The sequence below is a fragment of the Theropithecus gelada genome, chromosome 3, assembly GCF_003255815.1.
Source record: "Theropithecus gelada isolate Dixy chromosome 3, Tgel_1.0, whole genome shotgun sequence".
Lineage (NCBI taxonomy): Eukaryota > Metazoa > Chordata > Mammalia > Primates > Cercopithecidae > Theropithecus > Theropithecus gelada.
Window position 1 is genome coordinate 22,613,139 of NC_037670.1, and position 16,554 is coordinate 22,629,692.

The 16,554-nt window shown below is 37.9% G+C and overlaps 1 protein-coding gene and 1 long non-coding RNA gene across 2 annotated transcripts in view; one reads left to right on the forward strand and one right to left on the reverse strand.

The window, feature by feature from the left end:
* Positions 1 to 16,554, forward strand: part of DSCAM (DS cell adhesion molecule) — an 821,125-nt gene that overhangs the window by 464,707 nt on the left and 339,864 nt on the right. The window lies entirely within an intron of this gene.
* Positions 11,722 to 13,606, reverse strand: LOC112620602. Its single transcript, XR_003118556.1, has 2 exons — positions 13,241 to 13,606; positions 11,722 to 12,129 (listed from the first exon to the last, which is right to left on the reverse strand). It is a non-coding gene; the product is annotated as an uncharacterized LOC112620602 (long non-coding RNA).

Consider the following 16,554-nt stretch of genomic DNA (forward strand, 5'->3'; position numbering starts at 1 on the left):
CTAAGTGAATTTGGCTAATTCCCAAAGTTAGGATTTTCTGGGAAGTTGGCATGATGGTGAAGAATCCCTTTTCTCTGGTACCCGTTATGGTTGACAATCAGTGAAGTTTTCTTATACAGTTGCTTGCCATTTAAACATTCTTTTTGCATATTTTTGTGAACTAAATGTACTATTTTGGAATTTGAATTTATCTTTTGGTGAGACATAGTGGCAAGGAAGAGGAAGTAAACAAAATCTCTCTAATGAATTAAAATGTACAATGGTAAATGTCATCTCGATTTAGGAACCTGTTGGCGGTTCACAAGCAAAATGAGCTGCCCTGAGTTGGAGCCTCCGCGGGACCAGCTTCTGTAGGTACAGGCATAAAGTCAGCTTTCCTCTTGCTGAAGGCTTGGAAGAGGCTGCAGGAGAACACTGTTATCAGATTTGACATTCCGAACTGATGGCTGATGGGCTGTGAGAGCCGTGGCAGGGAGTGATTTCAGGGGCTTTAATAAGGCTTGGCAAATAAATGATCAGGTCACACTGTTCACAGTGTGAATGCCAATGTCTTCCTCCCCCATCCACTCCCTGAGAGGACTCCAGGACCAAATAGAAAATAAAATAAATTTAAAATGAACTGTAAACAGAAAAATAATTTTTAATAGACTTTGTCCATGGAAAGTGATTCTTTTATAAAATTGCTTTAATGCCTATTTTCTTTGTGTTCATAAATATAAAGAGAAAACAAAACCAATAGCAAGGTCTCAGTATTTCTGATTTTTTTTTTAAGTTTTGTGATTTAAGAAAAAAAAGAATTCAAAGATACATTCCTTGCAAAGGGAACTGTGGAATCTACACCCAAATCTCCAAATTGTATTCTTAAGTCAATTGTAACTAATTTTAGTGTTTCTATTTACAAATTGCTCTCAACCCTTTTAGTCTAAAATAGAGGAAAATGTTACAGTCTCCAGGTAGAAAAAAAAAAAATGCGTCATTTTAAGCTGGATACCAAAGAGACTCAATTTTTTGATCCAAAAGAAAAAAAATACAGAAGGAAAGTAAAAATAGACCTGACCTTTGAAGGCAGAAATTTCTTGTCTTTAAATTTGACTTTCATTTTCTTTCATTAAAATAAAAATAAAATAAAATAAAGAATGCCCCCTAATAGTCTCTTCTCAAGTTAAAAATACTGCACCACATCAAATTATTTTTGGAACCAGCCAAGAGAGGAAAGGGAGGAGGAAGTTCAAATGCAATGCTATCATTTCTTATTGAAGTTAGAATTTTCATAACAATCTTGCAAATGTTTTTTATAAATTACACTAACTGAACACAGTATATTTGTATCAAACGACATTGTTTGGCCACTCAGATTAACCATGTAAAAATAACCTAATTCTACCTTTACTTCCTTATAAATTTATCTTAGAGTCCCCTTGGGAAATATTTAACATACTTTAAAGATCCTGGGATTAACTTAAGTTTTAAACCCCTCTGCCATCCAAGATTGTCTGTATTTCTAACCTAATCCCTCCTAGTACTCCCCAGTTACACACTAAGAATCCAAGTCTGAACTCAGTTCTACAGTTCTTAGGTTGAAAATCCCCCTCTCCCCAGTCCTCCAGGTGAAATTCAGCCATTATCCAAAACCTCAGCCCAAGATCAAGGCTCCTCCATCCTCTCCTCCTCTAGGGAAAAGATAGCTTGGCCCTGCGAGGAAGAGTTTTCTTACTCTTCTGTAAATACTTCTGTGCAGGGTCTGTGTGGCTCAATATTGCATTTCCACTTCTTTCTGGTTTACCTACCTTGGCTGAAGACTCGGGGAAGCAAAAAGCTACGTTCCCAGACATAGCTGCCAGGGTTCTGGAAGTGGTTAAAATGCAGTCAGATGCGTTGTATATATATGGAGACTTGAGAGCCTGTTGAGTGCAGGTTCATATTCTATTATTTTTCATCCTGATTGTATAAAAGCCATCTGGTCTGATGTGGAGGAAAGAGTGTGGTATTGGGAGTTAGGCAAGCCTAGGTTGTATGACCTTGGTCCTCAAACTATGCGATCTTGCTGAAACTCAGACCTCTCATTCAACTCATGAAAAGGGTTAGGGGAATGAAATGAAGTAATATGCAAAATGCCTGGACTGTAGTAAGCAATAAAGATCATTGTTCTTATCTTTATGTCGCCTCCTATTCATAGTCTAGGTGAAGTAGATAAGTGTGAATTCACTGCTATATTTAGACCCCAACAAGATTATCATTGCATCAAACCACCCAACAAATGCAGGGTAGAATTTATGCCTTGACTTTTCCAAAAATTGATTCCTTGACTACTCCATGAATTCATCAGTTTGATGCCTTTCTTTTAGAAAAAAAAAAGTATAGATTTGACCACAGAAACTTTCCTTTAGGGAACTATATTAAGGAAATAGTTAGAAATGCAGAAAAAGATCTATTTGGAAACTCTTATTTTAATTATAATGGTGAAATATTAGAAACACTCAAGAACAGATAGGCCAATCCAATTATTATATACCCATCCAATGTATTATTACACAGTATTAAAATGATGCATTAAAGCATTCAAATGACAGGTAGCCGCTCCTCACTTAGCAACATTCAAACAATAATCACTAAGCACATGAATCTCATAAAAGAATCAAGTAAAATAAGCTGAATGCAAAGCTATTTAAATGACAGTTTAATCTCAATTATCTAAATACACACATATCTGTAGAAAAAGCATAGAAGGGTTATGCAAACATGTTAATAACGGTCAACTCTGATGTTCAGCTGTTCATCCTTGGTAATGGAATTATGTGGGATTTATATTTTATTCTTTAAAGTTTTTTTTTTTAATTTTTCAGATTTTTCACACTGTGCCTATACTTGTAGTCAGAAAAAAATGTAAGTTAAAGTTTTATAAAATGATAATATGGATTTCCTATTACCTTGATTTAAAAAAAAATATGCCTATAAAAACATATAAATTTAGTAAAGTGGCTTTATAGAATTTTTGTTGTATTTTCTCCTCCAAAGCATAAGCTCCCAAAAGGGCCGGGAACATGTCTTTTCATGTTTATATCTTAATGAAGACTCATCCATGTATTTCCTGTTTGTGGAGCTGATATGGATTGAGTGCTGCTCCACTTCAGAGGTCATGTACCTGGGTCTGGAGATTCCTGGATGATAAAGGGGAAGGTGCCACATTCTTTGGGTATGGTTTTGAAGTGGGAGAGACCGAGAAATCATTACCTTTCTTTGGCAGTATACCTTTAAGTTTGCACTCTTTAGATTTGAGGGCATTCTAAATCTTTCATCCAAGAAGGCTTTGTGGTCTCAATCTGGAGCTGATATTAGGGAACCAGCCTTTGGAGCTGTGTGCATTAAACATGGGCTTACACTTGATGTCAAGGAAGCAAAATTTGACGGATATCTAACATGCGCTAATAACTCTGTACATGTGTATCAGCTCATTGATCTTTTTAGTACTTGGTTTGGGGGTTGAATTGTAAATTTTATTATGTCTTTTGAATGTGCTACGTTTTTTTTCATGATTAACAATTGACCTGGTGGCTTCCTAAGAAGCTCTGGCCAGGCTGTGTCATGCTTAGAAAAATTTCACTGAGTTGTGGACATTGCTTCTGAGGTTATATTCACTGTACTGCTGCTGTTTGGTCCTTTATGGGAAGCATCTCTTCAATAGCATCTCGCAGAGTTTGGCAGGACCAGGGGGAGAAGCTTGTGTTTGGGAGTCAACTCAGAGGCTTCACTGTTCTGTACCTGGTGGCTTTCTTTTCCTTCCACGTCCTAGATGAATAACACATTCCCCATCCTGGAATTCCAATTCCAGTGTTACAAGAACTTGCATTCTACCCTTCTTTGTGACCTCGAAGGATACTTATAATAAATTCGTGTGATTATTGCTTTCTAAGTTGTATTGGTAAGTTTCTTAGAAAATCGTTGAAAGTTTATGTTTTAAAGGAGTACCATTTTCTAATCCACTCTCATCCTATAACTATTTTAAAAATATATTTCATTTTAGGAAGGGTGTGGCCTACAGATGAACATCTGATCTGACCATCTGAGGGTGGTTTTATTGCTGTTAGATTTTTTCCAAATATTTATCAAACATCATTTGTCTTTAACCCACACTAGAATAATTATTCGTGATTATTAGTTTATTACTAGATTATTAGATTATTACTAGATTATTCTAGATGTGATTATTAGTCTTAATACCTGTACATAAATATCACTTATAGGCATTAATTTTTATAGTGCTAATAGGATTGCATGCTCAAGAAGTACTGAGGATTAAAATTAAGGAATTCCTCTCATTTACCCAATATTTGAATATGAGATTTAAGATATGTGTTGGATATCAGACAAGGATATGTAGAATAACCATGGAGATAATGAAGGAAATAAGAAATGACTTTTGAAAAGACCGATCAAGGCAACTACCTTATGAAGACTCAGCCTCAGGTGGATATTTCACAGGTGTGGTTCCCACAGCCCAAACTCCGTGCTCCTTTGTACATCTGCTTCTCCCTTGGAGAGGTGCTTTCTCTCTGGGAAGAATGAGGGGACTAGCCAAACTTCCTGGCATGTGAGATCACCCAGAGTCACATTCTAGTGCCTAGTCTATGCAAATTGTGTCAACATACCATACTCAAAATGAGATTTTTATAGTTCACAATCTTCCAATTTTTGCAACAAGAAATTTCCGATAACAGCAATGTGGTAATACACTTCTCTAAATATTTGCAGTGAGCAAGTATGTATTGAGTGAACATGCCTGATGCTATGTGGTACACTGCAGGAGAAATCAACATGTGCCGGTGGGGAGACATCCTGTCACTGACACTGCTCAAGCTTACACTAACCTGTAGAAAAACTCCACAGTATGAACAACCCTGGAGAGAAGGATAAATCATAGCATGAAACTGACAAAATTAAAAAACGTCCCCTTCCAAAGAAAGAAACACTGAAGTGCTTTATGGTTGTATTTTTAAATTACTTTCAAGCACATTGTATCATTTGATCAAACTAAGTTGATGGTTCGGTAATCTTCTCATTGATCTGCTTTCTTTTCTTGTAATTTACGTTAAGAACTATGGCACTCTTATTTCAAACAGGAGGTGGGTAGATTGTGCAAAATTTAGCCTCCCTCAAGATTTCTGTATGTTTGTGTTTACGCAGAGATTTTTAAGCGTAAAATTGGCTTCTTATTCAAAGCCAATGTGAGTGAATAGAATACATATTGCTGCTTATTCTAACAGCCATGAGCCCAACCCCTGGTAAGGCAATAGCTCTCACCTGTGTTTGTGAATATTATTTATATGGCAGCATTTGCTGGTATGGTTGGAGCTTCAGGGATTGTTTAAGGAGCACAATGATTTCATGCAGTCTGCATCATCCAATATGAAATGTTATATACCTTGAAATATTTTTTCCGTAATGAGAAGGTCTCCCTCCACTCCCCACATTTGCAAAGAACCATAGATACAGTTTTCTTGCTTTTATTTTAAGCTTGCTGCTACCTGAGGTAGGCAAGGAATGAGCTGCTTCGAGATGTTAGAATAGATTAAATTGTGTCCCCCAAAATGATGTTGAAGCTCTCATGCCCCAGCGGCTTAGAATGTGACCTTATTTGGAAACAGGGTCATTGTAGATACAGTTAGTTAAGATGAAGTTGTATTGGAGTGGGATGGGCCCTTAATCCAATATGACTGGTGTTTTTGTAAGAAGAGGGAAAACTTAAATGCAGAGGGAACATGGCCATGTGAAGATGGGGTGGAGACTGGAATTACGCTGCCACAATCCAGGATCACTGAGGCCAACCAGAAGCTGGGAGAGATAAGGGAAGATCTTCCCTTGAGGCATTGGAGCAGTTATGGACCTGCTAATAATACTTCTGGCCTCCAGAAATGGAAAAGAATACATTGCTATCATTTAAACCACCCAGTTTGCAGTAATTTGTTCCAGCATCCCTGGGAAAATAATGTGGATGCCACGTCGAAAGGTGAAGCCAAGAGCACAGCACAGAACAAGGCGCACTGGCAGTCAGCTGACCCAAGGCTGTCTACCTTCGCTCCATGAATTATTCAGGTCTTCTTTTTATACCTGTCAGTTTGTAAAGGGAGATTGTCGTCTCTTGATTGGCTATTACAGATCCTTCTAAAATGGTTGCTGTCTAAAAGCTGAGTGATAGACTCCACACCTTTTACCCCTGTGCAGTGAAGAAGAGTAAAAAGAACAAAAATGTAGCTTTTGATTGAATATTAAGGTCAGACTCATCCACCCGCTGAGCAGGTGTGAATACCACTGCACATGCAACTGGCCAAGCGTAGTCAAAGGCGGCCTGATTAAGCAAAACGAAGCTGAGACAGCCCTAGTCTCTCCCTTGCCCCACCCTGTCCATGCATGCAGCTCCCGCTCCAGGAGACTTGAAAGGGACGGGGTGGAGTGGGGGGGATGGGTAGTCACAGATGAACAGGTGACCAAGGAGGTTTATTCTCAATGATGCCTCATGGTGATCCCCAAGAGAATAAACACCCAGACTTCTAGCTCTGGCCACACAATATGTCCTCTTAGGATATATTCATTCTCATTTATTCCCCATGTCCTCATGTCCACACCTGTTCTCTCACTTTTGCATCCTCCCCAAATCTCTGTTCTTTTCTCTTACATGATGCATGAACACGTGCCATGGCCATTGGGTAGGGAGCAGTGCAGGCAAACAAGTCAGCCAGTGTACAGGAAGATTTCTCGAGAGTACTTGTCCATTCTGTGATGGTAACAGGCTATATCTTCTTTCAAAAACGAGAGTTTAGGGTGTGGTTTATCACTCTTTTCATTAACCTGGGTCAGATAAATCCAGATTCTGATGTACTTTATGGTTCACATGGTAAGCTCTTTGTCAACTTGGTCCATATGGTTAAAATGATTTGGAGAATTTAGCAAATAATTTAGTCGATATCCCTGGACAGTATTAATGAGAAAAATCCTATGATGGTAATTCAGCATAGATTTTCTATAATGTATTGTGGTTTGGCCAAATACAGTGGATATCTTTGGAATGTACCAGAAAGAAGTGGTGCCCACTAATCAGATGTCTTTTTTAGAACATTAGCTGTTTCTTGAATGGTCCTCATTTTTGTTATTTCTCTTCATAAAATATTGGCTACTTAAAAGAATATTCTCTAATTAAAATTTAATACCGGGAAATGAAAGAAAGATGGTTTCAATGCTAGACATTTATAATGACTTTATGATATCCTTGCTCAAATGACAAGTGAAGTTTTCTCAGCATGACATGAGACTAATTTATCAGAAGATATCAAAATGAGTAAAATGTACATTGGAGAAAACCGTTTTGTACTCTCAAGAAGAGAGCAAATTATCTTGAAACACTGGGGATTTTTATTCATCTTTTATGCAGGAATATCTTTTATTAAATACGTGTTGAATTACATTGAAGGAAAGAGTAAACTTACCATCTTGTATCCCTCCCATTTCTAAATGGCACAGAGTATTTATACTGTACACTATATCTACTGTAAGAATTGCTAAGAAAAGCCAACATGCAATAAGCATGTTCTACATGCAATTTGTAAACAATTGCTAAGTGGCAAAATGTGGGAAGAAAATATAGAGAATGAAATTAAAAGGCAAAATTGGTTTACCTAGAGTGGTGAATTGATACCACCCTACTCCAATAGGGTATGTGCATTTGAATGGATTGTAATAGGTTTTAGTAGGATTGAACACACTTTCCAAAATGTAAAGTTTTCAATGCTTAGAGTTTTATCAAATATTTTCAAAGAACACAGCTGGTCTATCAGTGGAGGAGGGGGGTTTAAAATGGCCTTAACTCCTGTGATTTTCCTATGAAGATTAATTAGAGTAATGACCACGAGAGCCTTATGGAAACTGTAAAGAACAAGGTCTGGTTCCTCAAACAGTAAAGAGATGCCTGCCAGGTTAAGATGTCGGTGAAATGGAATTTGTGGAAAAGTGTCAAAAGCACTAAAGAGATTGATTTTCTTCACCCACAAATACAGCACGCTGACCTACCTCATACCGAGGAACACAGGACTTCATGATACCCTCTCTTGTGACCTCCCTCCCATCTGAAATGTGATTGTCTTCCAGTGTTCTAGATGCATCTAGATTTTGATATCAATCATATTTGCCATTATTATCACTTTATACACTCATTATTTGTTAAGGGTTACTCATGCATACCTAGTTCTTTCTCCACCCTTCTTTTTGCATCTCATTCTTGAGTACAATTTCCTTTCTGGAAGAACATCCTTTAGTTCCAGGTGCAAGCCTGCTATTGGCAAACTTTCTTAGTTCTTATCAATCCTGGGGAATTTCCAAATTGTTTTCCCAAATATTGCTTTCTGCCATTTTTTTCTACTCTCTCTTTCTTGAACTGTAATCAGCCATGTGGATTTCCTCCATCTCTTATTCAAGTCTCTTAACCTTTCTTTCATATGTATCTTTCTTTCTTTTATATGCTTCTTATTCTCTCTAGGAAATAGTCTGAGTAATTTCTGTGAGTTTATTTTCTTGTTCACTAGCTTTTCCCAACTGTATCTAATATAAATATTTATGTCAAGGGTTATGTGTTTTATTTCTGTCCGTTCTGCACATATTTTACTGTTTATCTAATATTTTTATATTTTATGATATACTCTTGTTCATGTATCTTATTTTTAATCCAATTCTATAGTTTTACAACATTTAAAATACTTATTGTGTAAACAATATTGAGTTATTTCATTATTTGAGGACTCTGTTGCTTCTTCTGACCATTTTTTTTATGATAAATTGTTCTCTAATGTGTTAGAGGTTTGGTATTGGAAGCTCAAGATTGGAAGGGAGGAATCAAGCTTCATCTGTAAACATTTCTCTGTGCTCCTTCCTCCAGGGAAGATTTATTTGTCTTTGCTTTTGCCAGATGTCCTTAGAAGTGGAGTCACTATATGTTACTTTCTAGAGTGAGGTCTATTGGACCTTGCAGACAGTGAGAATACAAATCCCAAACCAGAGCAAGGCGAGTACTATGGTTAGACATAATCCCTACATAAAGCTTAGGCTAGGAAGGCAAGGGTATTTGCAAAGGCTCTTTTTTTTTCAGGTCCAATCTTTTACTGAAGTTGTAGCTTTCTGCAGACTTCTCTTGTGTAGGACTTGTATAGGACTAACAGCTTTCCATTTCCTCATTGCTGTTAAACTATGTTTTTTTCCCCTAAATGTGCAAATGCCACAGGGAACTTATAGATAGTATCAACAAGATCTTTGCTGTTAGGTACTCACCTCCCTCTTCCTTTATAGAGCCCAGAGGACTTTTCTTACTTGAGAAACCTGCTGTTCGTTTAAGTCAATATTATATTTATGTAGCATGTCTAAGTGTCTTATACCTGGAGTTTTCAAAATAATTAGTTTTTTGCATAGTCAGAAATGGAAGTTGCTACATCTCACTTCTGATTCACTGACTATATTAAACTACCTGAAAAAAATGGAAAAATAAGATTCCAAATAATGTACTCTGACGTACATTTCATGACAGAAATGACCAAAACTTACTTTAATAGTATAAAAGAAAATTAATTAGGTGGTTTTAAAGCAAAAATAAAATTTAAAAATAATATAAATAAACGTGGAGTGGAGTTCAAGAAAAACATCACTGTTTCCACTTTAAGTGGAGAAATAGTTTGACAAGTTTTCATTGAAAGAATTTTGCTGATCTCGAGTTTCTATCAAAGCCCAAGAAGTGTAAACATAGGACGTGCTTATAGGTTAATAAAGCAAAAAATCATGTGTTATTAACGAGGAAGTGTAAAGGTGCAGCCAGATCCACAGGCATTCACTATTTCATTTCTGGGAGTGTTTTTCAGCCTGCGGTTCCCACACCATGTGTGCCGTGGAGCCCTCTGTGCCACGCTGCGGGACCTCGGTCTGACCAGCAGGGGGCGCCGAGGGTTCTCCTTCGGCCGCTCTACATGGGCTGCGGCTCCAAGGTCAATTCCTCAGCACCAGGCAGGTGCCTTTGTAGCAAATGGCATTCATTCACATTCACAGAAGTCTCTAGAACGGCCTTGTACGTTCTTCAACTGCCTTCAACTAAAGCTTTGGAATCTGAAAACCTGGAAGGAGGCTTAATGTCCAGACTGTATTTTCCTTTTAATTTTGCAACGTTTACAAAATCCATTAAGAATTGCTTTGCAATGATAAACATACACATTTTTAGACTTTTTTTTCAAATGCTTTATTCCATTTATATTTAGCGGTGAGGTGGGCCTAGACAAAAATAAAATAAAAGCACAGTGTTAAGATCTGCAAGGCCATTAAATTGCAGTGCACGTAATTAATGGACCATGATATTGCTTGAACACAGAAATGTACATTAACGTTGATCCAGTGACACTAGTGATTTGTTTATACAGGGCTAGATCCACCTAAAGCTTGTGGTGCACACTTACAACCTTGCACAGAAAGTGACTGTGCTTTAAAGCACGAAGGCAAAATCCCATTGGGCCAAAGATACCTTGTGTTCCTAGCTGTGGATCTGTTTATCCTCTTTATTTTATACTTTGCATTATTTCATTACTTGGAAGAATTCACCCACTTTTTCTGATAAAGGCTTATCAGGTTTTTGAAAATATATATGTATGTATATATATAAATTTTATATATATTATATAAATGAATGAATTTATATATAAAATATATATTATATATTTTATATAAATTTTATATATCATATAGTTTATATAAAGTTTTATATATAATATATTTATATATAAAGATAAATATATATTATATATTTTTATATATTATAATATATAAAGACAAAGATATAAATATATCTTTATATCTATATATAAATATATAGATATAAATAGATAAATATATATATCTTTTTATATATATATATAAAGTTTTGAAGAAAAGACAAAGCATTGCAAAGAGCTGTCAGAGGGGGACGAGGAGCTTATGAAGTGCGCAGGCAGCCCACAGCCTCTCTGCAGTGGTCACGTGAGAGCCAACCCCTCAGCCACATCAACAGCCCACAGCATGTGCCAAGCCCTTAAGAAGTCACACAACATTTCAGAGAATCCTACAAAACCAAAAACACAAAAGCTGTCAACGCAATACATACATTTCTAGGTAGACGTATTAGCATGACTCTTATGTGGGTGCCAAGGAATCTTGTAAAGGTTTGTGAAAAGTTGCCATCGGTTTTACTGCCTGTCAGCAGTGGAATGAGTGGATTCATTGATTCGTTCATTTGACAAACATTTAATGAGCAACTACTCTGTATGTGTTCTAGGGGCTGGGAATACAGCATTGAACAAAATACAGAACTAAACGATGCTTGATGGAGCTTTTATTGCCATGGTTAGCATGAGTTACATTCATAAAATATAATACTTAATTTTCATTAAAAAGAATGAACTAGATTTCTTTATATCAACATAGATCTTAAGAGAACATAATGTTGGATGGGAAAAGTGAGTTTTTCCATGAGAAATAGTAAAATACTTTTGTAAGTTTGAAAAACAAAGAGAAAATACAGAATCATACTATGTGAAGTTCATTGCCACATCTATGTGTGGGAGTGTGTGTGTAATAAAATAAAAAATCAAAACTGGGAATACACACTAATATTTCTGATAATAGGGCTTTTTAGGACAAAAAGGATAGGGAGGGAAGAAAGAAAAAGCATTTTCTGTAAAGTTTTATTTCTTTCATTAAAAATAAAGCAAATGACACCAAATGTTAACAATGATCAATTTTAAGAAATAAGTACATGGATGAGTATTTTATGCATATGTGGGTGATTGGTACTTTTTCAGTTAAATAAATAAATGGCAGTGGGAGGAGGGACAGAGGAAGGACATGGGGAGTGAGATGAAAGAAGGATCATGATGAGGCCAGATCTTCCCTAGAGGACTGGCCCGTTGTGAGCCTGAGAGATCCCCAGTAGCAAAACTGAGTGGAGCTCCCTGTGCCTCTTTCTGTCCTGGCCTCACGCTGCCTGGTTAGCTTTCCCGACCCATCGTCCATCTCTGCTGTCCTGTTGTTGTCGTCGTCGTTTTGTTTTGAGATGGGGTTTCACTCTTGTTGCCCAGGCTGGAGTGCAATGGCGCGATCTCAGCTCACCGCAACCTCTGCCTCCCAGATTCAAGCAATTCTCCTGCCTCAGCCTCCCGAGTAGCTGGGATTACAGGCATTTTTCCACCATGCCCGGCTAACTTTGTATCTTTAGTAGAGATGGGTTTTCACCATGTTGGTCAGGTTAGTCTCTAATTCCCGACCTGAGGTGATCCACCCACCTAGGCCTCCCACAGTGCTGGGATTACATGTGTGAGCCACCATGCCAGGCCTTCTGCTGTCCAGTTTTAGTAACAGCTTTAGCACCTGCCTTGCTCTGCTCTCAGCATTCCCTGCTTTAACCATCCCGATTTCACCTTTGCCTCCCTTACGTCTATCTTTTGTCTCACAGTCTGAAAATGAAAATCATCTACCACTATCCTGGCACCTGAGCCTCCCAGAACTCCCACTTACCTGGACCATGTCAGCCCTGCAGCCCATGGAGCGCCTCCAGGGGGTGCCTCTCCTATGCTTCCTTGGCTGTGATCTCCAAGAAGAGGAAAAGCCAACTGCCCGTCTCCTTGTCCACCTTAGTAGCTTCATTTCTCCCTCTTAGCAGTAGACTGCTATCCCTTTCTCCAAGAAACATTGTATAACCCACCTCTTCCAGGAAACATCATGAACACAGTGCTTCGCAAATGTATGATATCTGCAATCACTGAATACCACCTGTGCTAGTATTTTTGTCTTTTGAATAATTCTTGTTTACTTAAAACAATGTAATTGTAAAAAAAAAAAAAAAAAAGCATTACATTACTACTTTTAAATGGAAGATCAGTTTAACTAGCCATATAGATAAATGCAATACAATGAAAGAAAAACAATATTATTAAATTCAAGTCCTATACAATTTTCTTCCAAAGACTCTAAGCCAGTAGTTTACTTTTCCTTTGTCAAAAAAAAGAAAAAGAAAAAGAAAAAGGAGATTAAGAAGTGTAGAGCAGTTGTGAAGATATCTTACTTCTGCAGAAACATGCTGAGAATTCTAGTGGAGGCGCCTAAGTAGGTGGGTGGATAACTGGTGCCTTCTGTGGCTTTCCATTTGAAAGAATCACAAGAATTATGATTTACAGAGGGGAAAAATTCTCACCGTGTGTCCGGATATCATTTCTCTGTAGCATCTTATCCGCTGCATACCATCAGTGGGTTCCACTCCATCTTAATTCATCATAGATATATCATTTTCTTTTCTTTTCTTTTTTTCTCTTTTTAGAGGGAGTCTTGCTCTGTCACCCAGGCTGGAGTGCAGTAGTGGCGTGATCTCAGCTCAAAGCCTCTGCCTCCTGGGTTCCAGCAATTCTCCTGCCTCAGTCTCCTGGGTAGCTGGGATTCCAGGTGCACGCCACCACGCCTGGCTAATTTTTGTATTTTTAGTAGAGACAGGGTTTCACCACGTTGGCCAGGCTGGTCTCGAACTCCTGGCCTCAGGTGATCTACCAGCCTAGGCCTCCCAAAGTGCTGGGATTACAGGCGTGAACCACCTGCCCAGCCAGATATATCATTTTCTATCTCTCTTTACATCAGTGCTTACGTGTATCCAACTGACAGTGTTTACCTCTGTTCTGCAGTTGTTTGCACTTTTACTTTTGGTATGTTTCCTTTCCTTCTCATTAGGAATTAGCCTTTTAGATACCTTTAATTCCATTACTAGGTCTGCATATGGTGGGCAGTTGCTCTATGATTTTATTAATACCATTTTGTTACAAAGGATATTGCAAGGCAATGGAGTTTGTGATAAGCTAGATCTGGGAAAGTCATTTAGGGAATTGAGTTACTCTCACAGTGCAAGGCTCTGTGACATGGAAGCCAGCCTCAAAGATTCTCATGGGGTCAGACTATCTAAAACCAAAAGGCTGTGGAGTGGGAGTGGCATGGGGGACCCCATCTGACATGGTTTCTACCCTTGGATGTTCTCGTAGGTACATATATTTGCATGTATATTTGTATGGACGGCTCAGTAAACTCATTGCAGTTTCCTTTGACATCATCGCGTGTCATCAGGAAACAAACATAATCCAAAACCTTCAAACGATGTTGCATTTTAAAAAAATAAACTGCTTTCTCTGCTATTCCCATTATAAATGCAACCAAGCCTGTGACCTTATAGACTTGCTAGTCTTGAAGCATGTGTTTGAGGTGGGGAAAATTGTGGCATGTCCAAGAAAATGATACAATATATATTTTGAAAATAGAATTGATAGGACATAGAATTGGTCTGAACGCCAGGATGAGGCAAAGGCGATGAGAACCAAGGTGGCTGCTAGGTCTTGGTGAGGAGCCCTGAACAGGTGAAGAGTCCCCCTGCCAGGAATAAGAACTAGGGGACTTACTAATGCAGACATCTTTAATTTAAAATGCAGAAATGTTTAAAGAGAGAACTTTAAGTATCCCAGATATACCAGCTGAAGCTTAAAGACAATTAGCCTTGCTTTGAAACGGAAGCCTAGTCAGAAAAGTAACAATTCCATCTCTAAGATGTTGAGAAAGGCTCTTCAAATATTTTTTGCTCTGACTCTCAGTAAGAAATGCATAGAAAGAAGACATTTTATCTTAGAACTCAGTAATGCACACACATAAATACACACACAAATATACCAACACACACATAATCTTATGTACACACAGGTGTACTGAAACAAAACTGCAGAATATTTATCATCACTGATACATACTGATACATTCTATGCTCTTCTATTTCATTTTTTAAAAAAATAAAGCTACAATCCATGAAACTGATTTCACAACCTATTAATATGTGAACCCAAAGTGTGAAAAACCATTGTCCCATAATATTAAGTGGCCACAGCATAGTGTCTATTTTCATTCTTTATGGTTCCTGTTTCTCCAGATTCTTTCCCATAATCCTATGTCATCTGTATCAGGTAAACAGACTTTACAGTTAATTTTCAATGTGTTTTGCCAATAAGCCCAGTGTCTTATATTCCTTTTGGGTTGCAACACAGACCAGGTCAGCAGTCATTGTGGGTTGAAGCACCGTGCTCTGACCTTCCCTCATTTATTTTTTCCTTCTTGCACGTATTGCCTTTTAATCAGCACTGTATTGTGCAGCCACAACTGGAACAGACGATCAACCTGAAATACACACTCCCTTCCAGCCCCAAAATGCAGAAATCTTGGGGGACAGGAAATAACGCTGAGGTACCTCTTCTAAATATGAGTCCGCCTGATACAACAAGCACATTCAGTAGCATTCTCTTCCTTCCCCTTTCCTTATCTCTATAATGGGGCTAGTTTCAATTCCCCAAAATCCAAAATAGGTCTGCCATGGACAGCCAGTGCCGCACCCCCTGGTTCTTATTCCCGGCAGGAGGACTCTTCACCTGTTCAGGGCTCCTCACCGAGACCTAGCAACCACCTTGGTCCTCATCGCCTTTGCCTCATCCTGGCGTTCAGACCAATTCTATGTCTTATCAATTCTACTTGCAAACTATATCTTGTGTCAGTTTCTTGGATATGCCACAGTTTTTCCCACCTCATATATACTTTTCCTTTAACCTTGTTCTTAGCTCCACTTATCCATGAATAAGCCCTTCTCATCTTCCTACCTTCTGCTGAAGTGCAACCTCCTCAGAAATCCTTACATTCACACCCCACTCCAAACCCCCACCATCGAAACAGCTCTGCTCTTTACTAGAGTCAGCTTCCGTTTCACAATTCACATAAATGCACTTATGAGAGTGGACTTATTTTCTTTGTCAGTGTACTCTTTTTGTCTCTGTTCCCAACTGAAATATTTGCTTTCAAATGTCAGTGGCCAAAACCATCTTGTTCATCATATAAATAAATAAATACAATATATAAGTTTTGTGAGCTTCTTTGGTTCCTTAATAAAAAATCCCTTTACTTTTAAAGGAATTATACAAGTATATTCTTTCTAAGGATTCATTCTTTTAAACAACTAGAAATCTAACTAGAGCAAAGATTAATGATAGACGCGAATATCTTCACAAAGATCTGATCATTAACAAACTAAATAGGGTAATTAGGTATACAGTTGGAATGCAGTGTGCAGGCTTAAATTAGTAGTGTATAATTGGGCCTCATTTAACTGCAGGAGAATTTCACTGAGAGAATTTTATTTACATAAAAGAAATGTCTTAGTGAAATTGCTTTGAGAGAATTTAAAATATGTACACCAAATCTCTCCTTACATACTGGATCCAGCTGAGTTGTAAGTTTATTCCTCATGCCCGGTATGATGGTGTTATTTCTAGCCAAATGATTTCTTCCAGGCGGCTCAAGATCCATGCTGGGGCTTCATTATTTCTTGGATATCTTGATGATACTCTCATAAACATAATAGGCTCCAACAAAGGTTAAATAAAATGATATGGTGAGGGCTCTGCCCCCTCAATATGATCCCTTATTTTACTGATTCTATTT